The 24,489-nt window shown below is 47.2% G+C and overlaps 1 protein-coding gene across 1 annotated transcript in view; it reads right to left on the minus strand.

Moving 5' to 3' along the window:
- The window catches only part of LOC119396681 (centrosomal protein of 97 kDa), a 140,121-nt gene that overhangs the window by 60,331 nt on the left and 55,301 nt on the right, over positions 1 to 24,489 (minus strand). The gene's annotated exons all lie outside the window — the stretch shown is intronic.

Genomic DNA, 24,489 nt, shown 5'->3' on the forward strand with positions numbered 1-24,489 from the left:
CAAGGAGAGGTTTGCAACTGTCAACACACCTGACATCGCGGCCAGTCTTCAGGAATGTGTACAGCAGCAATCCGTTCATTGTGTGTATGGTTCCTTTGTGGCCTGGTGACCCGACTAGGAGCTGGCCGTCCGCTGCGCCGACGGCGCTCCGAGGCAAGGAACGACTGCACCTGACAGCACACCTGACAACGTAGCCCGTTTCCGGGAATGTGTACCGCCGAGATCCCTTCTTGGTGTGTATAGTGTCTTTTCTGTCTTGTTCGCCTCCCGGGACTGCCCGCCGTCCAGGTGCGCCGCTTCTCTCTTTCCCGGAGTGCGAAGGAGGCGGTGCTTACCAAGGAGGTTAAAATAAAATTTCGTGCTTACTTAGTGGGCGGAGATGAAGACAATATCTTTGATTGGACTGTCTTGGACTTGATTGTTTCCTCCAGCAGGGAATCCTGGGAAGGCCCAGGCGTTATAAGGCGAGCGTCGAGACTCGAGACGCTCCATGCATTGCAGGCTATAGATCCTTCTAGTACACTCTAAGGCTATGCTACGACGAGGCTTCGACTGGCCGCGTCGAGGCTACGACGCTACGACACGCTACCATAACGACATGTAAAATAAACGTTACTGTTATCAACTCCGGCTCCTGAACTCGACTTTTCCTTGAGGCCTGGCTGCTCCCCGGTCCTATGGGCAGACCCCCGACTACATCAGTGTCCAGCAGCTCTGCTGTGACCCAGCCTTGCGCGACTTAGTGCAAAAACTGCGCAATTTTTTTTATTTTATCGACTTGTGAATTAAAAAAAAAGATAACCTACTTTTCTGGGCAACACGTCTGATGCAGAAGATCCCACATCCCAGAGGATCCCGTTGCATCGGTTTTGTTCCGAATCCGCTACATGTTAATATTTCATTTTGTATTGCATTCGGGCACCCATCGAAAGATGAGGGTTCGATACCAGCGGCCGCAGCGGTCGCATATCGATGGAGGGCGAAAGTGGTAGATGCGCGCTTACTTTGCAATGTCAGTGCACGTTATAGAACCTCAGGTGGTCGAAATTACCAGCAGCCCTCCACTACGGCATGGCTCGTAATCATATTTGTTTTGGCACGTAAACATCCCAAAATTGTGTGTGCCTTGATCTTACAAAAACAAACACAAAAACGTGTATTTTCTTTTTTCTCTAAGTGTACGTGCTATGCGGATAAGTTCTTCATCCAGGAACTGCGCCATTTGTGTTATATTGGCGGTCGTATGCGCAGCTTTACGAAAAGGTTCAATTTAACATGTATGAACGACTTGGAAATAAATACTACGGACACCCGAATCAAGCAAATGTAAGTGCAGGTTCGCGCTTCGCCTCGTTGCTGCCATAAAACGCTGCATATATATACCTGTATCGATTTCCCTCGACGATCGACGTAGCTGAACGCGTGCAATAAAACATCAAAACTTACGCAGCATAGTTGGTAATAGCAACACAATAGAGTTAATAGAAGTGTTGTCGGAGCCCGCAAATGTTGAATGAATTCGAAATGAGGAACCCCTACAGCGAAAATGACAGAAAGATCGTAAGTCTCGTTTAGAGAAAATCGTTAGACATCGTTTATAAAGATGTAAAAAAATCTAAATAAAGAGAACGGGCTTATTAAGAGAAAAATGCCAATGTCTGCTGAACTGTGCATAACCGTCCGACTTCAGCTCGCAACGCTTTGTACTAAGCAAAGCGAGGTGAGACTGGTGAAACACGAGTCACCCACGACAGGCACGTAGCCAGGATTTTTTTTCGGGGGGGGGGGGGGGCAAGGCCTAATTGTTCGAAAGAAAGTCTTTCCATGGCAAAAATAAAACAAAGGTTGCCCGGGAATATAGAAGGCCGGACAAATTTCGGGGGGGGGGGGGGCGCCCCCCCCCCCCCCTTGCCTACGTGCCTGACCCACGATAACGATTGTTCACGCTATAACCGTACACACGCACATGAACTTTAAAGGCCAACTCCGGCGATTTTTCGAGGTCGATGGATCTCAATGAGATTCGCTGGGTTCGTTCCTTTGCACGTTTCCGTCGTTTATGCCAAATTACAGGCTTGAGACATGCGCAGATTGTTTGCAAATTAATTTTAAAATTGTCTGCAAACGCCCTCCTGGCTTCCCACAATTATTGACAACATTGCGTCTGTGACGTCAGTATTGGGAAGGCGGCGGAAGTGACGCAGCCGAGGGCACCGCTAACTTCGGCGCTTCAGCCGCTACAGCGAGTGTCTGCTGTGCACAAGGCGACAGACAGCGTTGGTTTGGCCGGCGCTTCGCTGGTCGTCCCGGCTGTCACAGTTTTCATACTCGGCGCCGGCGTGACCGGCATGCCTTGCATGGCTTCCGGTTCGTTTGTAACAACGTGTACGTCATACGTAGACAGCACACTCGGTTGGGTTTCGGTTTCGGTGTTGAGCTTTTTTGCTTATTTAAAATTATTCTCCAATTTGCCCAGTATTTCTGCTATCGGGCCCGTAACAGGAGCGTACAATTCACATCAACCACAATCTGTCGCGCTTCCAACCGTCAAAGTGTCGCCGCATTTATTTTTTTTTTCGATCTATTCAAACGAGATTTGCTTTCGCTCGTGTCTGGGCGCCGCACGATAAGCTCGTTTCGCAAACAAATGTTCACAGATAATTCAAGTTGACGCACATGCGTGAACGCTGTGTATCGCGCGTTCGCATGCGCTTGGACGATCAGCGCCGACTCTAAGTACTGAGGACTATATTTGACGGATAGGTGTCGGCGCCGCCATATTGGGCTGTTAATTTTGCCGTTTCGTATTTTTAACTAAACGAACAGAGCTACTGTAGACACATACGCATGAATACGGTTGGGTTGGTGCATTCGACGCTTCATCACCTTGTTAATTTCACGTCACGACGTACAAAAAATAAGAAAACATTCGTTTGACAGTCCAAGACGGCAGTGCCCTTGTGTCCAACGTAAAACCGTCTATAGATCACACGCACAGATGTCGATGAAGCCGCTATGTATGTAGCAGTGCAGCACGATAGTAAGCTGAATTCGTGACGTCACGCGGGTGTTAGCAGTACATCGCGCGCGGCCTGGTTCTGTCTAAAGCCCCTCCATCGCGTCCGGCGGAAAACGCATGGAGGGGCTTTAGTTCTGTCCTTACTCACAGAAGCCAATAGACCCTTTTCATAAATACGCCACCTGACGGTGGGCTTTTCGTCAGTTTCGCTTCGCAAAGGAGCGTGGGATAGCCAGCGCCATCGTGAGGGCATGGAAAGCGAGCCGTCAAATGCGTGACTGCTGTGCTGTTTGTGTTGGCGGCTAGTTCTCCGTTTCATCCGCTGAAATCTCACCGTTTGCGTGCGTGAACGAGCTCTTAGTACTCTCCGTTGGTCTTTCTGAGGTGCCTCCGATGCACAATGAGCAACATTTGTACCCTTCAACGGGTTGGACAAGCAATTTGGCTCGACTGCCGCGGTTGCGGGACCGTGGCCACAGCCAACTCGCTTGCGCGCCCGGACCGGGAAAAAAGGCTCGCCGAAGCTACAAACTCCTCATCGAAAGCTACAAACTATACAAACTTCTCACCGAATGAAAGGATGGACGTCACTGTCGCGGAACTATGCGACCGCAATCGGTTAAAATCCTGTCTGCCGCAAGCCACACCACGCAACTATTTTCCGGACACCATGCGTTGGGTATATTTGTATGCAGTGGCGTAGCCGGGGGGGGGGAGGTCACCGGGCCCGTGACCTCCCCCCCCCCCCGAAATTCTTTTGCCATGGCACACAGAGCACAAAATGACACTCGACCACATCTGCCTGCCCCGGCCCCCACTTCAGATCAAGGTGGTGCCCCCCCCCCCACCCCCAAAAAAAGATTTCTGCCTACGCCCGTTTTTCTGTACTAAAACATGTTGACACGTGACTTACGATGTGCGAGTATTGTCGTTACTAAATGAACAGCAGGCAACTTCATTTTTATTTTTCTGCCTGGCCTTACGAACCCTCGCAGTATTTCTGCACAAACAATCTATCGCAATTCACCGCATGCAGGGACTCGGGAGAAGACTATATTCATTCGTAAAAGCAAGGCTACACATTGCGCTGTGAAATAAGCACGTCCGTTTCTGTTGCTCGTTTACAAAACGGCGCCCTTACGCACGTCCGTTTGACATCACGTACGGAGAGAGAGCACGTGCGTTTGTTGTTCAAGTTTTATCGCGTACCTTATCGCTGTTCTCGTCGCGATATCCTCGATGGTGGCACATGGGAACGCAGCACGTCTGCACCATTGCAGCACGCCGTCTCTACGAAAAACGTTGATGACAGTTCACGATTCGGCGGTGCTGAAATGCCACGCACTGGCACGTTGCCAAAGCCTGCGTCGTCTGCTGCGGTGCCCTCACAATGGCGGCAGACTATATTTCGCGTGCGCGGCGCTAGGGGCGCCCTTTTTCGAAAAGGGTCTATAATGTTCCGGCCACGTTTCTACATCACACTGAAGCAGTTTAACCACTGCAGTGATTACGCAGCATTGACGTCATCGTAACCGTCATGTTCTGCTAGTTCGTCAAGAAGCAGTGTCTGTGACGTCACGTGCAATCTATCAATACAATATCACTATCAATAGGCGCGCGCAGGCAAAAACCAGATGTAAGCTCTAAGAGACAAGGAAGGCAACGTCATTACTAATATGTACAAGATAGTTAAGGTAGCTGAGGAGCTCTACAGAGATCTGTAAAGTAGCCGGGACAACCAGGACGATAAAGTAAGAAGTAGCAGCCCTGAGGAGTCAGACATGCCACCAGTAACGACAGGGGAAGTAAAGAAAGCCTTGGAGGAAATGCAAAGAGGCAAAGCCGCTGGTGAGGATCAGGTAACATCAGATATGTTGAAAGACGGTGGACATATTGTGCTGGAAAAACTCGACACCCTGTGTAAGAAGTGTCTCTTGACTGTGAGCGTACCAAAATCTTGGAAGAATGCTAACATCATCCTAATCCATAAGAAAGGTGACATCAAGGACTTGAAGAATTACACGCCGATCCACTTACTTCCCATTGTCTACAAGCTATTTACAAAGGTAATAGCTAATCGACCTAGGGCCACCTTAGAATTCAATCAACCAAAGGACCAAACAGGATTTCGAACAGGCTATACCCGACAATAGACCGTATTCACACTATCACACTATCAATCAGGTGACAGATAAATGCGCAGAATGTAACAAAGCCCTATTTATAGCCTTCAAAGAATACGAGAAAGCATTTGATTCGGTCGAGATATCAGCAGTAATGCAGGCACCGCGGAATCAGGGTGTCAACGACCCATCAATACAAGTACTGAGGCGTCTTGGACTATTCTGAATACTCCTTCCTCCCCATTACATTCTCGCAACAATTATATTCATTCATTCATTCATTCATTCATTCATTCATTCATTCATTCATTCATTCATTCATTCATTCAAACTACAATTGACGCGAAGAGAGCAACGTAAACACGGGTATGACGGGCACATCGATGTGTTCCCGAATAATGGCATGCCAAATAGACGTGCCGTATAAGCGGCTTCCTCTGTGCGCCCGTCGACCCCGAAACCCGTGCTTCCACGCAGAGTAGCGGCAGTGCCTCGCTTTCGCCGCCATATAAATATCCGCGCATGCAGCGCCATAACAAAAGCGGAGTTTCGCTACAGAGACGCGCTTTATGCATTGTCTTGCATAACGTATATATGCACGGATATTTCGAGCGGAGACGCAATGACGACCACGTCATTGCTGGGCCGCGCGTGGCGTTCCGTTGCACCGGAAATGTGTGCAATGCGAGGCTAATGCGTGTCGAGGCACCGATTGTTTGACGGGACGCGGAAAGAGGAATGGATTGAGGAAGCAAAGACCAGTGAAGGAGTCGGTGAAGCGGCTTTTTGACAGAAAAGATGTCACTCTAAAAAATAATAGGGAGTTTTAGCTTGAACGTATACTTCTTTACGTTACCGTGTTACCAGATTACGTTTACCGTGTTACCGGAACTCGAGTTTCAGTAAAGTTTTTAGCTACGCAAACGCAAACTTTACGTACGTACGTAAACGTTTACGTTCGCGCAAACCACTAAATGGCGATGATAACTGCATTTAAAATACATTCAATTTAGATAGCATTGAATTACCGTTGCGACAAGATCATAAAAGAGGTTTTTAGCGTTTGCAGTATCCCGGTATACGCAAAGGGGTGTAGCAGGTTACCGGACGATGGTGTCGACATCTTGTGACGCTTCGTGCAACCACAGTCATGGACGCGTTTGTTTTCGCCTAGCGATTTCGAGGGAAAAAATCATTAAAAAGGTAACTCATTCGTAATTATGCCGCTGCAAGGCATTTACATTAGAAGCAGAATGCCCGATGTTTCTGCAATAAAAATTTTGTGCTTGCTTGGTTCACCCTGGCCCCACTAGATGGCGCCACCTATCCAGCCTGTCAGAGGCGTTAGGCCTCTCACGTTTACGGATTCGGTATTCTAGGTCGCTCTAGCCTCGGTAATCCGGCTGAAACAAGATGATCGTAAGTGGCACTCGCACTTCGGCTTATTCTGACTCGGCGACTGGAGTCTCCGCAAAGCGGATATCGCGAGTAGCCACGAACGAAGGTGGATTTGCGAGATAGGGCAGTAAACGTAAAGCCTAACAGGCGAGTAGTTTACGTTCCGTAAAGGTTCGCGCATGCGCAGAGTCCATCTGGTATCCGGTAACACGGTAACGTAAAGAAGTATACGTACAAGCTAAGTCCCTAATACACGGCAAGCAGCGGGCCTTCGTGAAAAAGGCGCTTGACGCTTAACTTCAAAAGAAAAAATAAAGAATGCAGATTTATTTATTTATTTATTTATTTATTTATTTATTTATTTATTTGTATTCATAAATATCTTACAGGCCTCAGATGAGAAATTGTGTAAGCGGGGTAGTACAAAAAGTGAGCATCCGTTATACCTTGAATACACAATATGCATGAAAAACATCAGTATATATGCACCAGATCACATAATAACGAGAACTGTATTAGTACTAAAATGATTAATTAGTTCATTCCGCATTGGTAAAAATACGACAATACCAAAGATAATACATATAATAAGGGATTAATAATGCGAAGTATTTTCTATCGAGTCGTGCAATCGAACAACCTTGAACTGTTGTACAGTATTACGGATCACAGGGAACAAAAGCAAAAAAAAAAAAAAAAAACACGCGACAATACAATACCTTAAGGAAATACAGAACTTCAGTGTATGTTGAACACGAATTGGATAGAACATCCATGCAACGGGCCAGGAAATTGTATTGCAATACGTAACAAATAAAATAACACCGATTCTCACAATTTCGATTTACTAAGTGCACGCGGTGCAGCCGTTCCATCCCTCAGAGTGGTGTTGGGGCGTACAGTCGAAGCCTCAATCGGCGAAATAACCACCTTTATCGCTCCGTACACTAATGCTTGTGTATTTAGGCCGCGTGACTCGAGCTCATCTGTGCACCGTTATTTAAATAGCTTGCCTCACACAGCTGGGCCGATCTGGCAAGCGCTCCAAGCACAATGAAGGGAATCACGCGTTTAGACCCACATTCTGAAACATCATTTTCATTCTGGTCGACTGGAAAACCGACTTTTTACTTTTTAAAAAATTGGCCGCGTATCTGCGTGCTTCGCTGCAAATGTCGTGTAAAGACGATAGAAGAGGCGCTGTGTGAGATATGGACGCCATCTGGCAATACGTCGGGAAACATGAGTGCTGTGTTGCGTGCTGGTAGTCCCGGCGCAGCAGCAGGCGAAGACCGGCGGTGACCAACGCGACCGGCGGGGACGCCAGCCAGCCCGAAAACGCGGTTTGGCGCGAAGCGCTGAAGCAGAGAAACGTCCGCACTCAACGAGTACTCTCCACACACTCTTTTATTTACACGTCGCCTGGGTAAAACAGGAACGCCAGAGCGGCGCCCACAACCGGCAGCCTGAAGGCCGCCCACAACGCTGCTTTTTCATTTTTTAAATATTTTTTTTCACCTTCTTGGCCTTCTCAAAACTAAAGTTTTTCAACACCAACCCATGGCATTCGTACAGTGCAATACAGAACCGAAACCGAAACACAACAATGAGCTCGTGCGAAGGGCACGAAGGAAGGCAAATTTCAGCGCAGTCGCATTTTCATCTTTGTTGAAACAGCGCTAACTAGACGACGACGAAGTAAAAGAAGGCACACGACAGGCAGCGCCTGTCCTGTGCCTTCTTTTACTTCGTCGTCGTCTAGTGAGCGCTGTTTCAACAAAGATGAACGCATACCAACTCGCTCAAGCTTCCATTCTTATGCATTTTCAGCGCAGCTTAAGAAACTAGGGTCCTTAAAATTACGTATGTATGCATTTTCTATTAAAGGAACACGCCACCTAATACTTACCTAGTGATGTTGCACCTCAGATATGCATGATATTTACTTTTTGATCGACAACGTTCACAAGTATGAACAGCCATACCAGTTCAAAACGGCTGGCCCTTGGTCAAGTGGTTCAACTTTGGCCGAGTGGCTGAATCGAGGGACGTGCCGACAAACAGAAAGACAGACAGAAAGACAGACCAAAATTTCTGCGTTTAAGTTCCCCAAGAAAGACCATCGTCTTTAATATCGTCTTTAAAAGTATTTTACTGTGGAGCGGTGACAGCATATGTCCGCTACTGGCGCTCGTTTCGTGTATATATATTGGCATCAGGCTTCGTGTTTTCATTTTAGGACGAAAAAAGCCGGAAACGTACTCTTTGATGTTTCGACACCCCTCTTTCCTACGCGGCCACAAAAGAGAAAGAGGGAGAGAATAATAATAATCATCATCAATTCTGGGGTTCCACGTGCCAATTAAAACCACGATACGATTGAGGCACGCCGTAGTGGAGGGTTTTCCCACAGGTCATGGCTCTCGGGATCAAACCCGCTACCCGCTCTGTCTGTCTGTCTGTGCGTGTGTGTGTTTGTGTGTGTGTGTGACCCGCAGGTCGCGGGATCGAATCCCTGCCATGGCGGCCGCATTTTCGATGGAGGCGAAAATGCTTGAGGCCCGTGTACTTAGATTTAGGTGCACGTTAAAGAACACCAGATGGTCAAAATTTTCGGAGCCCTCCACAACGGCGTCTCTCATAATCATATCGTGGTTTTGAGACTTTAAACCCCAACAATTATTATTGTATTAGAAAACACAACTTTATCGGAGTAATCGACACGCACTCTTTCTTTGGTTCTGATCAGCCGTTTTGAACAGTGAGAAGGGAGAATTTTTGACGCCACCTACTCGAGGGCTGCAGGTGTGCCATCGGAAGTACGACGCGGTCAGCATCGACTCAATTCTCGCATACGGTTTAACGTGTCGAGACTGGACAGTGGCACTTGGACAACCTGAGGCTTTTAAGGGGTACCTAATATAATACACACGAGCGTATTTACATTCCGCGCTTGTGGGATAATGTGGCCGCAGTTCGAATCCGAGACATCGTTCTCTGAAGCAGAATGGACTGAACCACTGCGGTCGGCTATTCTATATAGTTCCAGTTGCAAACACACGGAATGGCCCGGGCGACCCTGAAAAAGGTTGCAAATCAATTGGCAAAACGTGAGACGGCCATAATGAGCTGCTACGCAATGTAGGTCGCGGGATCGAATTCCGGCCGCGGCGGCGGCGGCATTTTCGATCGAGGCGAAAATTCTTGAGGCCCGTGTACTTTGACTTTGGTGCGCGTTAAAGGACCCCACGTGGTCGAAATTTCCGGAGCCCCCCGCTACGGCGTGCCTCATAATCATATCGTGGTTTTGGGGCGTTAAACCCAATTAATTATTATCTACGCATTGTACGTAAAGTGACTTCCTGTAGACCAACTCCGGAAATGGAATAGGTCTATAGCTATATATAATATGGGCTAACACGCGAAAGCGCTGCCTTCGGCACTTCGGGAAACAAACAAGCGCATATGCACGCAGGTTTCCAGATTTCCCTCCGTGGAACTAACGACGGTGTGAAAATGCAAATTTGATAACGAACCGAGCGCGCGCGGTATCGTGGTACACATTGCAGCCCGTTCGCCACGTTGCGCGCAGCGAGCCCTACTTTCCCGCGCTCCGGTGTGTTTCCTGGGCCTTGCCGCGGCGGTGGGCGAGCCTGGGCCTTGACCCCATCGATCGCATCGAACGATGGCACCGGAGGAGGAGGAGGAGGAGCTAGCGGCCGGGAGAGGCTGCACGCGGGAGCCTGCCACACACCCTTCGTTTTTTTACCTTACCTCGCCGCATTCGTGCACTCGGCCACACACGGGCACACGCACGCACACACGCACATCGCTTGCAACGCGCAACAGTGCATGCGCTTCTACGTGTGTAACTTGATGCGTGCACTGGTGCTCTTAAGTGTGAGTGTGTGTACGTGCATGTGCGTACATGCGTACGAGGGCGTGCTGAAGGACGCACGCATGAACGGCCGGTGCAAGTTCAGAGTGGTACAGCGAACTATGCGTTTCTCCTCATACCTTCAAGCGCGTGCTGGCAACAATGCAGCACTACATATACATAAAAGCTCACAGGCTCACTTATGCATGCGCCTACGACGACTCGAAGGCGAAAGCCATCTTCTTCTGCTTCTTTTTCTTCTCAGTCGATGTATTTATTGCCCTTCCTCCGACAGCTTTCTTAACCTAACGTGGTTTTGCACTGCCTCCAAGATCGGAGGCATTGAGATCTGCGCCTAACCTAGTTTTGCACTGCCTCCGTGATCGACCCCTCACAAAAAGCGACGACGTAATGTGATGACGTCACACATTTTGGCAATCTGTGACGTCATGACGACGTCATTATGTCATGATAATTTTTTGCAACACTCGTGTTGATGCCGACGGCCAATTTTCGGGTTTGATGAGGCATCTAAGACTTTCAACAAGCCATCGATGTTCATCACCAAAACTACCAGGCAGGCCCCTTACAGCAGCGAAAGGCAGTTTTTAAAGCAGGCCGATCGTGTTCGTTCGTGCAGCATGCATTTAGTTTAGAACAGAAGGTATACACTCCAAGCAAAGCCGAGCACTCTCTCCGTTTCCCGAAACAATATCCGCCATCTATTTAGCCAGTATTTCCTTTTCTTATAACCCACTGCGCGCACAACCCACGTTTGTTCCCCGTAAAGGAGACTATATTTCACGCTAATACGCGCACGCCATTTGTGACCTCAAAATATCAGTCGAGCCGCGTTAAAGAAAGAAAAGGAACGAAAGATAGATGACGGTCATTGTTTGGGGACAAGAAACGCTGCTGAGTGCAATTCTGAGAGAACAGGGAACGGCAGGACGTGTGTCTCGCACTACATTGAGTAGGGATCCGGTATCACGAAGCAAGAATATATATATATATATATATATATATATATATATATATATATATATATATATATATATATATAGCGAGCGAAATTAAAGCAAGCTGGCCAACCAAATACATCCGCCACTGTCACGTACATCGAATCAGCCAAATTCGTAACTGACGAGTACATAACAGTTTGTTAAATAGCCATTTAAACACTGATGACTATATGCTCAGATCTTTCTAAGGGTCTCACTGGGAACGCAAGAAAAAAACACACACACACACACGCCGGGAGACGAAAGGGAGTGCGGCTAAAAACGAGCTGCTCGCGAGCGTCTCGGGCTAATGGCAGTGTATACCTGTGAATGCGAAAACAGGTGCGCGCGGACTATAAAACAAGCAGCCGTCGCGCAAAAGTGCGCCTGCCGGCATAGTAGCCTTGCGCGACTAAACAGAGTGGGGCTCTTTATTCATTGCGCTAAGCCTTTCACACGGCAAGATACGGGATGAATCGGTATATAAAGTATATTACGAATAAAAAAAAATTTGAAGGCGCCCCTAGGTAGGTAGGTAAACAACTTTATTAATTCCCGAAAGAATCACGTGACGGGGGGAGCCGGGCGACGATGGGCCCTCGGGCCGTTCTATAGATGACCGGACACTTTTGTGCTTCGGCGACCCCTCTGGACCAGCCCGCTGTCCGAAGCTGTAGCTCCGGTTGCGAGCTGCGTAGAGCAGCCTCCCATCGCTCCTGGTGTTCTGACCCCTGCCACGGGGGGCTTGGGTTTGTTCGGGCAATTTAGAAAGGCGTGATTAAAGCCGGCTCTAGTGCTAGCACACAAGTCACACAGTGAGGAGAGGTTTCCACACGCGTTATAAGGGAGAGAAGGAAATGAGTCGTGAATGCGACCGTTTGAAGTCCGCATGCGCCACAAAACCTGGTCACTTCATGAAAGAGATGCATGCGGTGGGGGTATACGTTAGGCGGGAATTTCTGTGAAACATCGTTACATCGTGGTAGCTGAGGAGTCGATCCCTGGCACTGCGAAGCGAAGGCAGGCCGCTTTGAGCCCGCGGTTGACGAGTGCTCGGGCTTTGATGTGAGCGGCCGTGTTGCGTGGGTGTCCACTGCGTGCAGGTATACCCTAATCCTTAACTAAGCTATCTGGTGTAGTGGCACTTGCACGTCAGCGTTCGTGTTCTCTGGTGTATTCCTTTGGTTAACTTCAACGTTCTCTCGAAGGTTTTGTCTAACAAAGGAAAAACGGGCTCTTAAATTTATATTCTTGGATCAACCTTGTGTTTCGTCGCACTGCCGCAGCGAATCTGAGAGATCTCGGAGATCGGCACAAACATATGTGCCGATCTCCGAGGCCACGTGGACAGAAGCGCGTGGTTGAGATTTTCTCCGCCAGGTGCCGCAACGATCCCAGCCGCCCTAAAGCCCCTCACAAGAACAACGTCTGCTCGTTCAACGAAGTCATTAAATTAATTTTCATTAATTATCCGCGCAGTTAATAGGCCCTCGTATTAAGTAAACATATATGCGCCGATATCATACGTATCCAATATAACTCTTAAAGGGACCGACAACTGGCCAGAACGGGTGATTAGATCCTGGGGGAAATGAAAAGGCCGTGAATTATAGTGACAGATTCCAGAATACTTTTCGCGATCTGAGTAGCATTTATATTTTTAAATCGCGTTTAAAAGTAACAAAAACCGGTATGTCGCGCCGCCTAGCGCGAGCGCCATGAACCAGACGTATGCAGTCTTAAGCACTTTGTTGTACGTAGTCTAATGCTTTTAGACGCACCAGAACGAGGGCTGAAAATCTGAATATGTATGTTATTGTCCATTCCCGTTTGTTTATAAGGTAAAAGAAGTAAAGCATGAGATGCGGCGCTGCTTTCGTAGCTTCCAGTGAAACGGAGGCTGCGGCGCATGCGCGCGGCGTCCGGCGGCGTTTCCCGCGTAGCTCGACTGTCGTCTGCTCTCGTCGTATCGGGCTTTTGAAGAGCAGCACGCGAGTTTGCGCTGCTGCTCGCAAAATGCCATCGACTTACTGTTCTGTGGAGGGTTGCTACCACCTCATGAACAGCACTGCTGGTGTATCCTACCACTTGTTTCGTTTTCGAAGGCTTAGCTTGGCTTGACTTGACTAAAATGTGATAAAGCGACCTGTGTACGGCCAAAGCACTTCTATAAGAAGCCCCAGAAAAACGCTATAACTAATGTAAAATAATTTAATAGGCTAGAAAGCAGTAGTCGCGGCACCGCAGGCTTTGCAAACGTAACATTGCCTTTTCATACTTAGGGCATAATTTGTCACCACTGCTTGCGTATAATCGCTATCGCGCTCACCTCTCACTGTTTGCAGCATGTGATATTAGGACTGCATAATCGCTGCAGATCGAAAAACTCTGATTACAAATGTCTTACGGCGTTCTCCGCGTTACCACTCCGTGATTAGAAGCTCTGACCGGTAAGCTTCCCATTGCACTCAAGAAAACGGGTACCACAAAAGTTGGTTCTCCGTCCCTTTAACTTGAAAGCAGAACCATCGATTTCGTACGTGTTATTTTTAAAACACGTTTTTCTAATATTCGGAAAACCGGAAGTAAATGCTCGACCGGAGGTGCTCGGAAGAGAAACAATAGTGACACTCGGCGCTAGTGCCACAAAAAAGAAGAAAAGAAACGAAAAAAAGGAGGAAAGAAAATAACTTGAAGCAACACAGCTATTTGGCCTATTTGGAATCGGTTCATGTTTAATTAAGAAGCGCGAAAAACACATGCAGACGAAGCAGAGAATACGCGCTTGTGCTGTGTGTATTCTCTGCTTCGTCCCCGTGTACTTTTCGCGCTTCTTTAAAAAAAAAAAAAGAAGAAAACGAAACAGCTTCCGTTATGATATGCGTGTTTGTGTCTATTCTCTGTCCTCGCTTGTTAAAGAAAAATAATTATTGAATGATAAAGTGCGCTTCGAGTTTGGACGCACAACCAGAGTGAACTGGACTCCCGACTACAGCCTAACGTTTTTTTTTTATTATTATACCCCAATCATGAAAATAACTTGTGGACGATTGCTGGACGTGAAAATGCCCCGATAAGCATGTGACCCATATGCGTGCATTATTCTCGAATAATGAGGGCTTCTTTCTTTCTATTTGTTTTTGTTCTTTCGCACGTGCTTTCTTTCCGTTTGCCTTTCTTTCCTATAGTTTCTTCAATGCCAGTCTTCTTGCATTGTTTCTTTTTTTAATAATAATAATTGTTGAGGTTTAACATCCAAAACCAAGATATATTAAAATGAGGGACGCCGTGTGGAGGGCTCCGGAAATTTCTACCGCCTAGGGTTCTTTAACGTGCACTTAAATCTAAGTACACGGGCCTCAAGCATTTTCGCCTCCATCGAAAATTCCGCCGCCGCGGCTGGGGTTCGATCCCGCGATCTTTGGGTCAGCAGTCGAGCACCATATAACCACTATAGACCACCGTGGCGGGTGTTTCTTTTTCTGTGTGGATGACGACCTTTCTGTTCCCTTTGTAGTATTCATGCTCAGGAGGTTGGGAAAAAAAAAAAAAAAAAAACTTCTGGAGTGGAGGCGGCACGCCGCCGCTGAAGCCGACGACCGCCATATTGCTCCAGGCAGAAAACGAGTGGGTCGTCGCTTGAGCCCGCGCGGAAGTTCCACAGATGGCGAATTTCTCAACTCCTTTGGTGACAAGCGAGTGTTGTGGATGTATCATTTTTTGGACTGCGATCCACTCGATAACCACATTTACAATTTGTCGAAGATTGCCAAGCTGTACATAAAAAACGCAGGCCTGCGCGGAGCGCGCAGCACAGTCACAGCGAAAGCTGGAAGAGCGGCCTTTCTAGAGCCCGTTCTAAACTCTCTCGGGGAAACTAATACAACTACACTTGCAAGGTACCCAATACGCCGCAAATCATAATTTTTGTGAAGTAGGGAAGCAATCACTATGCCATTATTCGTCTTTCTGCGTAGAAGCGAGGTACCCGCTACACATCTGTAAGGTATTATGTGAACTTTGTTGATGCTGCCTGTGGCTGATGACGATGAAGAATTCTGGCTGAGCCTTGTGTAATGGATTTGAAGCAATTAACGACCCGGTCCCTCGTTGCGCAATTAGCATTGTGTGATGCCTGGTCGTTATTTTACTCCTCTGACACGCTATATATATTACACATTTAACGTGATTCCTTGACGACCCAGTCAGTCACTTTAACACTTTAAGAATGCTGCAAACGGGTACTTACCCGTCGCCTTTAGTGTACAGCAAATTTATTGACAGCATAAAGCCGCACTGCCCTCATTGCGACGAGAGACGATGCATGCACGTTAGCCCACATGCTCTGGCAATGCACGGCGCTGCGCGATTGCGAGAATCTCAGCACAGAGGACGCCTGGAGGACGGCAATCACCAGCTCGGACCGGGAGGTCCAAATCCTGGCTGTCCAGAGGGCCCGCAATTTGGCGGAGGGGCTCGCTCTTCCTGTCCCCACGTGGGTGCGGCCCGCAGCCGACCCTACCTCTTGAGGGGAATCGGCTCCTCAGGACAATTTATAAATAAAGTTCATTGACTGACTGACTAACTGATTCCTTGCCCGACATGACGCCTGTAAGCATGTTTTTGCAAAGGAGTTCCAGTCAGTAGCGTGGCTCTGTAGTAGAATACTCGACCGCCACGCAGAGGACCCGGATTCGAATCCCATCTGAGCCTGTCTATTTTTATTTATTTCATGATTTCTTATTTCGTGCGATAGTAGTTACGGACACTGGCGGCGGACAACTACCCCACTGCCGTTGTGATCTGATAACAGCTTTTGCTGTAAAATCAGGCTTCACCACATTTAAAAAGAAATCAACCGGAAAAAATTCGGCAGATCCCACGCGTTGTGGGAATCAATTTCATGCGAAGCAGTAAGCGAGTACTTCTATGCTGTATTTTATGGCTCTGAGCCAAGCGTTACGAGGTGGATAAACGTTTTTTTGTAAGTGTAGCAGCTGTGTGCACATCGTGGGCTTACCAGGCACGTCGACAACACTGGCGTTTAAAGGGTAACTTGTGGTGCGACGTAACGTCAGCCGTCACGTTAGAGTACATATGTCAGTATTATCGAAACTAATGCATTTTATGGTACAATCATGTGAATATCATACGTAACTTTTGTTAACGTATTCCTCCGGGGTCGAGCACTGCTTCAATATAGCTTGCTGAATCATAGGAATACCAATGCAATGTTTATTAGACTGCTATAAAAGCGGAGCCAACACTGGAACCACAGACGCCTGCATCTTAGAAGTGCATAAGTAGTGTTTATTGCTTCCTTGTAAAATTAGATAGCCAGCACCATAACCACAATTGACGTTGCACCGACATTACGCCTGCATAGGCTGTTTTTCCAAACCAGTTTATAGACCTGGCGTGGCTCTGTGGTAGAATACCTGGTTACCACGCAGAATGCTTGGGTTCGATTCCTGCTGTGATCCTAATATTTATTCTTTCCATTCGTCGGGTCAACGCTGCCGATGTCGGTTTTTCTTAACGCGCTCGAATTTAAATTACCAATGTCTGTTCTCGCCGTTCCTGGGTAGATATAAACTGTCAATCTCCTATGGCGCATAACCGTACACCGCGGCCAGTGGTAAACGGCTATGTGCCACATGTGTCTGGAGGAAAGGGTTTGACGACGTACACGACAGGATTTTCCCGTTATTCATGTCATGATCAGACAGCCATATTCGTCAAATGCTCTTACCCTCCCATGCCGATTTTGGTCTACACCAAGTTAAGGAGGCGATCATGAGAGCACCCAGGCGTAGGCGGCTAGGTAGATAGATTCGTAGATAGAAACGTTGAATGTGCCAAAGGTTCGCTAAGAAATGCTTCGCATTTAAAATTCCCAGAGTGGAGTAAGAACGCGGTTGACAAGGACTGTTATTTTTAAAAATTTGTAGCCGAGCGTAAACAAGAGCTGCAGCAAACTGATCAACTAGTCTTCTTTTGTATCTTTTCTTTTGCTGTGTTTAGTTTTTAAGGGCGCGTGTTTCATACGGTTAGTTTCGTGACTGTCTGCATTAGGATGCATTTTGAAGTTATTTTGGATTTGTTGGTTTATTGATTCCCGCATAAACCACATTGTATATGCTTCTTTTTTTCTTTTGAAATTGCATAAAAGCCGGGGATGAATAAAATTTTATGTACCACTTATTAACTCCACCATGTGCTTAATTTTGGGAACGCTGGAAGCGAATTCTACGCGTTATCAGGTACGCTTCAGCCCATGTATTATGGCGTAAAAAACTGCCTTCTTTAATCTTGCAGGACAAAAAAAAAGATCGGCCAAATAAGTGACACTAACTATACAGGTCTCATGCTGAAATGCCCCCGCGGAAGCTCACAATTACGCTGCCCGTGCTCAAGCTGCGCTGCCTCTTGCCTGGAGCAAGATTGCTGCCAACCGGTTTCCCAGGCTTCACCCGCTCGCGTGGGCGCGCATAGGGGACCTCCACTCCAGAAGTCTTTTTTTAAACCTCCTTGCTCATTTCGCTCCCTGTCATTAATTCCCTGTATTTATTGATGTATTTTTCATTTATGTTTGCACTGTGGTTGTCTCATTTACTCCATGCCATATTGGGCCCTGCAGAGGTGTTTTAAGCAAATAAATAAATAAAAATATATAATTAGTTATTACTTCTTTTGTTTATCTCTTCTTCATATTCCCTCCTCCCTAAAGGGATTATGCAGGCGCCACTGTGGCAGATGTCAGCCTGCTCCCTTGCTATTTCCCCTCTATCTTTAGTATATTTATTTACCCACCGCGGGGGCCTCACGGCCTGCTCACGGTGCCTATACTGTCAACACAGAACACGCGCAGACCCGGTCTCAAATATTGTTGCCGACAATCGTGCTATTTACCATGATTACCTAAACGTAAAAATAAGCAGTTTTCGCAACTCTGTTGATAAGCACTTCAATATTTGCGCGGACAATCGCAGCTGTCTGCTACGTAAAGCCTGTTGCTGCAGTAGCGCCGCCTGTACCGTAAGTCGGTTGCGCGCCGCTTTCAGAGTACGGCGGAGGCAGGGAGTTTGGCAACCGAAACAATTTCTATAAACCTTGATCATAACGGCACAAATCGCCAAAATTTGTGACGCCATCATGACGTCACTGTGACGTCATCACATGGCATCATTGCTTAGAAGAAAAAGAAGGTGGCTTTTTGCCTTCGAGTCGACTGAGGCGGATGTATAAAGGACCCTTTGATTTTTTCTGTCACTTCTGTCGCTTTTTTTTCTGTCTGTTGTTGGAAACAACACGATTGCCACGAAGAAAAAAAAAATGTCCAAGAGATGCCATGACGTCATTCCGCGCAAATCTCCAGGTCATGATCTAAGGATATGGCGGTTCTCCCAGCGGAGCGGCGATACAGCTGCCACTTCCGCTGGAGGTGCGGACCCCCTACAGAGCGCAAGACCGTGGAGGGGTCCTACATCGTCACATATACCGAACCAAGGCACTCCGCTCCTAACGAAAAATAGTTGAAAAATACAAATAATTGAGATATATAGGAGGTGTCCCGGTGCATACGCTGCAGAAAATAGACCATAACCCGCGGATGTTTTTAAAAAATGCGACAGTGGATAGTAATCAATATATACGCTTCGTACGCATATTATTCGCCACGGACCGCATTGTCGTAACGGATCTGGCGTGTCGTGAGCGAGCCTGCAACTAAACAGAAATGACTCTTAACAACGGCTCTGTTCGAGCTCGCCGTTGGTCAGTGTGCCGCGAACGGAAAATGATCGCCGTTGTGAACCAACACGCGCTCTCTTCGTCCTCTTCTTCATCTTCTGCTTGGCTCCCAGAACACGTGCGTCGATTCGTCCGGCGCGGGATGCAATAACTTTGATGCGAGACAACGAGCGCAGAGAGAGAGAGAGAGAGAGAAAAAGAAAGAGAAATAAAGATAGAAATATAGAGAAACTCTAGGGGAGAAAAATGGCTTGGCGAGGCGAGATTCGGACCCGCGTACCCACGATCCGAAGGCGAGCGTGTTAACCACTCGGCTATCCAGGCACACGAGCAGGGCATAGCATAGACAATATTGTATATAGCAAGGGGATGGGAAAGGGAAGTGAGGGTGGGGAGGAGTGAAAGGGGGAGGGGAGAGAGTAAAGCATAGAATAGGAAGAAAGAGAAGGAAAGAAATGGAGAGAACGAAAAACAGAAAAAGAAGGAAGGGGATAAAGAGAGAGAATCGAAGAAATAGAGAGAGAAAGAAAGAGGAAACGAGAAATACAGAGAGAGAGAGGGGGAATGGGAAGAAAAAGAGAACTAGAAAGCCCCAGAAAGATAAAGAAATAGAAATAAACAGAGAAAAGAAAGACCTACACACAAAACAGAGAGAGAAGGGAGAAAACGAAAGAAATAGAGGAAGAAAGAAAGAGAAACTTTGCCAAGCTTCACAGTGCACGTGCCTCCAGCAGTTCGCCTCCATCGAAATGAGACCACCGCGTCCGGGTTCGAACCCGTGACTTCCGGGTGAGAAACTGGAATGACATAAAATAGGACATGCGCGACGAAATATTTCATTGTCGTTGTAAAGCACCGTCGAGTAAGTGCCGCGACTAGTAATCGCGGCCTCATGCGATCGACTCCGGAAGCAACGGCGCGGTGTCGCAATATCGGAGGTTACGCTAGAACAAAAAAATTAGTATTGAAAGCGGTATTTTGTGCGAAGCCTACCGTATTCAATAAAACTTGTAACTGGGCGAGTTGGTTCATACTTGAAGGTAAAACTCAAATAAGAAAGACAGGGACATATGAACAATGAACATGGACAGGCGCTAACTTTCGACTAACTTTTATTTATCGTCAACCTTCAATATATACTCATGATACAGAGATGCGCATGAGCACGTTGTCACATGGTCACAATCTAACCGATTGCCAAAAAAGCACGCAAGAAAGCACGTTCACTATCAAATGATGATACAGAGGTGTCGCTAACACAAGCATTCCTTCTGAGAGATATATAGAAAGCTTCCATCAGTTCACGGGCGGTATAGTATCTTTGCTGCTGCCTAATATCTTAATGTTCGCGAAAATCGGTGCACACACGCAAGCCTGGCAATGCGCAGGTAAATGCGCGTTCCCGTTATTTCTAATTGAGAGGCTCGTGTTCCCTTGCACGGTCGTTCACGCAGCGCCCTATACCGTATTTACTCGAGTAATATCAACACTAGCAAGCGTTGGCTATAGAGTTTTGCTATCCGTTCTCATAACGATGTAATAAAAATAATATGTATTACTGCGCCTCAGCGTTTTCATTACCTCTTTCTGTTTCAACAGAAACGCGATTTTACAGAATCAGAGAAGGGTTAGAAACCGACGTAGCAATGCATTAAATCTTTGTTATCTATACTTGCTTTAACAAGGTCGCGGCAACCGAAAAGCCGCTGTCGCGTACGCTTTTAAAATGCGCTTTTCAGGAACTCTCAAAGGTGAACGTTCCAACGCAACACTAAACGCAAATGCCAACGTGCGGCAGAAATGGCAAAGAAGCAATAGAAGCCTTTGCCATGCGCACGAAGAAAGCTGGGCTTTCACAAGGCAGGTGTCTTCTAACATTCAAATGTATTATCGGTATGGCAAATGCAAGCGGCATGAAGTCTGTACCACGCACACCATAGTAGAACTCTCACAAACGACGCCATAACGCCATTTTCCCGAGCTCCAACAGCTTCTACAGATAATGATGCGGGGGCTTTTATTTTTTTTTTCCGCCTTCCATTATTACCGGTGAGAGAGCTCGCATAGCTTTAGATTGCTGTTTTCCCTACATATATTCCTTGTGGAGTACACTACACGTATTCCACATTGATTTTTTTTTTTGCCCAATAAATACCCACTGCGGTGGTTCAGTGGCTGTGGTGCTCGACTGCTGACCCGGAGGTCGCGGGTTCGAATCCCAACCGCGGCGGCCGTATTTCGATGGAGGCCAAATGCTAGAAGTCCATGTGCTTAGATTTACGTGCACGTTAAAGCACACCAGAACGCCAAAATTTCAGGAGCCTTCCTACGGCGTCTCTCATATTCATATCGTGGTTTTAGAATGTAACCCCCCCCCCCCCCCCACACACACACACACAAAGGATAGATGGAGTGATATGGGTGAAAAGGATAATAGGCTAGGATCAGAAACACAGTCAGATGTCATTGCTTTCATGTACGCACGGTCACATTTGAAGGCGAACGTGTGGACTTGACCGGTCGCGAAGCTTTAGACGCGATGTTAGTGTGTTGACATATGCGTATATATGACTCCGGTGACGTGCTGTAGCCTATTATAGGGAGAGAACAAAAGTTCATTATTGGTCGTTGGCGTCTTGTCGACGCTGCGTAGACGTACGTTTATCTAGGTCAAGCCGTCACCGCATATCCGGATGATGAGAGGGAAAATCGAAGGAACAAAAGCTGGCTGGAAGGCATGTCCAAGATTAACTAGAAAGCGATGAGATAACGGTTTGCACTGCAAAAAGACGGTCCGATCGGGTAAGATTTCCAATTTGGAGGTTACCGCGACGATTACATTTTTACACATTCCTTTTTATTGAACTTTACAGATGAACACCAAGCATATAATATTACAGACGAGGGAATCAATGTGTGAATCGCGATAGACAATTCGCGATAAAGGCAATACCCGGGGACGTCACACGAATCCAAGGTGACAGGAAACAATCACGCATTTGAGTGAGCGTCAACGCTAGAGAGGGCTGTCCAATTCATGACTGTGTCACACAAAGTTCTAATCTCTTCCAGGCCGTTGTATATACGGCTGTCGCCCCCGCACGTTTGCGAGGAAGGGATGAATCGCCGCGCGATCGGGCTACAGGTGACGACACCACCGTCGCCGCATTAGTGTGGATAGGCAGTCAGCGGCACGCATCCAAATGTACACAGCGGCGCTTCGCTGTGAGCGGTTTGAAATAAAGAGCGTTGAATGCAGCCTAATGGTGATGTATACGCCCTCCATTGCTACATTAATGCACAAATCCGGCCTAACGTTCCTATTATGTGTGGGAGAAGCGCAATCTGCCAATCAATGGTGTGCTGGCCTTCCACGACAGTCGTGTTTTGCACCGTGCTCGATGTTTTTTCTGATATTATTTGTACGTGCTTAGCTCGTACTGTGTCTGTACTACAATATAAATGGTGTTGCGCGACTGAACTCGTTAGGTATTTACTTATTGCTCTAGCGGCTACAGAACAAAAAGCCTGTATTTCTGCGTAATTAGTTGAAGTAGAACTTTGTGCACTCTGCTTTCTTGTTTGCACGAATTCGTGTACCGCTATAAAAATGCGTGGTCTGAGGTCTTTTTAACCGCTAACCGGCCTTTGCAGACGCTAATTGACGCTTTGCTGTATCACAACGGTCTCGATATCGCCAACATCCCACGGGATAGTGTCGCTAAAATTCTGCATTAACACCTCGACATTTAGTGCTTCTTTCGTTTCGGATAGCGCTAAATGCACTATGTGATGTGCTTGAACGACAAAGTGGCACCCACACTGAAATCACTCCGGCGAATGGAAGGTAGGATGATGACACCTAGCGCCACCGACACGTGCATGCACTCACTTATTAGAGTGCATACAAGTCTCGTAAGGCGAAATGCTTGTGTATATCGTGTAGGCATACGTACAAGCATTTGATACTCTGCTAACACAGTGGACTAAGCTGCCCTCTGAGTACGTGCATGAGATTCGCACACATGCGAAAACGGTGTGCCTAGCAGACGACGCAAGGAGCCACACTACGCAGTTTCAGCCGCTCACCGCTAGGTGTCGACTCTGTTCGATCTCGAGGCCAATATATCATCGAACAAAAGCCGCTTATAGTTTGCGCTGATAGTTTATTAAGGCTAAAACCTTGTACGCCTGATGAGTAGAAAAATCCGACACCCGGCGTTCACAACACGAACGGTACCAAAGTTGCGTCGCATGACGTCGTGTCGTGACGTCATCAATGACAACATCGTGAGACGTTACTGTGACATCGTTTCACGATGTAACCTGATGACGTCATCACATGACATCGTAGGTTCATTGAAGGCTGGCGGGGGGAGGTGCGTGCGCATCGGAATTTCACGTCGAGAACCAAGTGCGCGACTATTCGCGACCTACTGAATGAAACGGCGCAAACAAAAGGCTCACGGACAGGTCGCTTACGTAGCCGGGCCTACTACTTAATTTAATTTCATTCTGACGCTATGCCAAGTGACAAAGCAAACTATAACAGCAACAACAAAAAAAGGGACGCCCAGGAGTGATATGTGTGAAGAAATGAAGAACGAACCCGAAGATTTACGCAGAAGGATTTCGTCCACACAGTATATTTCGCCGTTATGTCGTAGATTACACATACGGGTATGTATGCTGAACAGCTGCGATCAGTGTACCGCCTACGATCTAACCGAACGGCCTGCTGTTTCCTTGCCTCAAAACGCACCGCGTTGATTCGCGCAAAAGTCGCCTAGCTAGCAGCCTGAAAGGGACACTAAAGAGAAACAATGAATTCGTTCAGATTGATAAAGTGTGCTCGGAAAATTCTTGTGTAGTTTATTTCACCACCATAGGTTTATTATTAGAGGAGAACACCAAGTTCAAAGTTTCATTTTTAAATTTCGCGCCGAACTTTGCAATTCGTGACGTAAAAGACTTCGAAGAGCATTTAACGTATTTTGGCGCCACTGGCTCGACGAAATTTCCACAAACTCGTTATGTCAAGTCTCTGGCCCCCTCAGACGACAATGTACTTCGATTTAACCGATTAGGAACTACGTAGGCCCAAGCAAGCGCCGTCAAAAATATATGACGTCACGGCAAATGGTGCGGGAATTCCAAGGTGGCGTCGCCACCTGAATTTTCTTTTTGAGCGTTTTCTCGCTTATTAAGCGTCTTCGCGCAGAAAGCGCGGCGTTTTTGGTATCGTGGAAGACTACTTTACTAATGCGAGAAAAATCGTTCTGCTCTTTAGTGTCCCTTGAAGGCAGTGTGCGGAGGTCA

Source organism: Rhipicephalus sanguineus, chromosome 6, assembly GCF_013339695.2.
Source record: "Rhipicephalus sanguineus isolate Rsan-2018 chromosome 6, BIME_Rsan_1.4, whole genome shotgun sequence".
Classification (NCBI taxonomy): domain Eukaryota; kingdom Metazoa; phylum Arthropoda; class Arachnida; order Ixodida; family Ixodidae; genus Rhipicephalus; species Rhipicephalus sanguineus.